Raw genomic sequence first — 310 nt, 5'->3', positions numbered from 1 at the left:
CAACATGTATATATAGTCAAAGGCTGCGTACACAATTAAAGCAGGTTGTGGCGCGCTAGTGTATACGTAGTATGAGAAGATTATGCTAGGACTCTGCGTGATAAAACAAAAGCACTATAGCTTTAACACAAACAAAAGTGTGTGGCAATATTCTACATGTTAGCAATGAAATCTCGAAATCTGGTTATGGAAAAGATTCGTTTTGTTATATTTGAATACTGATAGCATTGAATAAACGGTATACCCATTGATTGAGGCTGAAGGAAATGAGACAGGAAGGCAGAGAGGCAGACATAGAAAGAGAAAAAAT

Source organism: Penaeus monodon, chromosome 32 (genome assembly GCF_015228065.2).
Source record: "Penaeus monodon isolate SGIC_2016 chromosome 32, NSTDA_Pmon_1, whole genome shotgun sequence".
In the NCBI taxonomy this organism is placed as follows: Eukaryota; Metazoa; Arthropoda; class Malacostraca; order Decapoda; family Penaeidae; genus Penaeus; species Penaeus monodon.
The sequence above is the reverse complement of the archived record's forward strand: the minus strand, read 5'-3'. Positions refer to the sequence as shown.